Genomic DNA, 1,223 nt, shown 5'->3' on the forward strand with positions numbered 1-1,223 from the left:
TTTCCACTCCTAGTTGTCATAATATTTATATGTGCGCCTTTTGGATTGTTTTCGGTGTTACTAGGAAGTTCTCCCGATGCTCTTTGGTTCATTTGTTGGGCAAGTTGCCCCAGCTGCTTCTCAATGTTGTGAATAGATGCTTGCTGATTCCTTAATATTGTTCTTGTATCTTGTATTGCAGCATCGTGGTCATTGTGTCTTTTCTCGGATGCAGCTACAAATTTAGTGAGCATTTCTTCTAGATTTGGTTTCTTTTCTTGTACCGCCTCCTCTTTTTGGTAAAAACCCTTTGCCTTTTGTCTATATTTCTCCTCCCTCACTTTCTTGTACTCATCATAAGGAAGCCATTCTTTCTTAGGTTTTCGCCAATCATCATCAAATTTATCACCACTAGAATAGCATACTTGCACTTTCTTATTCCCGTTCTCGTCCAAATCACAATCTCTAGTTAGATGAGGCCCATTGCAATTCTCACATCCTACCCGAATAGCATGGATTGTTTGATCCATTTTATCCATCCTCCTATCCATGGTTTTCAACATTGCCATAATTGCCGACAAATCTTCAGAAGCTGGATAAGCTGATCCCTTGGTCATATCATTCCTTGGATTGTGGTATTCTCTAGAATGCTTAGAGAATTCCTCAATTAGTTGCTTTATTACCGGGGGTGGCTTCTTAGTGAACGGTCCTTGCGAGTCAAGTAATTGCCTTGTTGTCACGTTTACCCCATCATAAAAAATGGAGACTTCTTGTTGGCTATTAAGATCGTGATGTGGGCAATTCCTTAGCAAGCTTTTGTACCTCTCCCATGCCTCATAAAGTGATTCTCCAGCTTTTTGCTCAAAATTTTCTATAGCTTTCTTCAACTTGGCTATCTTTGATGGTGGGCAAAATTGATCAATAAACTCTTCTTTCATTCTAGCCCATGTGGTGATGGATCCTGGAGGGAGTGATTTTAGCCAATCTTTTGCGGCGCCTTTAAACGTGACCGGTAACATGCGAATCAGGACGGTGTCGCGGGCCACATTAGGAAAGTTGAAGTAATCGGCTATATCATTGACCTCTTCTAGGTGCTTGTACGCGTCTTCGTGATCTTTTCCATAGAACGAAATTTCTTTAAGTTGGGCGAGTATGTGGCCTTTGAGTTCGAAGTTGGCATTTTCTGGAATCGCGGGTTGCACGAGTCCCGGACCGGTGTCTTCACGAATCCTCTTCTTCCACTC

The 1,223-nt window shown here is 41.9% G+C and overlaps 1 non-coding gene across 1 annotated transcript; it reads left to right on the forward strand.

Moving 5' to 3' along the window:
- The first annotated feature begins 762 nt into the window (after positions 1-762).
- Positions 763-869, forward strand: LOC145118046 (small nucleolar RNA R71). Its single transcript, XR_013713030.1, has one exon. It is a non-coding gene; the product is annotated as a small nucleolar RNA R71 (small nucleolar RNA).
- The last annotated feature ends 354 nt before the right edge of the window (positions 870-1,223 follow it).

This window comes from Lactuca virosa, chromosome 5, assembly GCF_052849685.1.
Source record: "Lactuca virosa cultivar CGN04683 chromosome 5, Lactuca_virosa_CGN04683_v6, whole genome shotgun sequence".
NCBI classification, from domain to species: domain Eukaryota; kingdom Viridiplantae; phylum Streptophyta; class Magnoliopsida; order Asterales; family Asteraceae; genus Lactuca; species Lactuca virosa.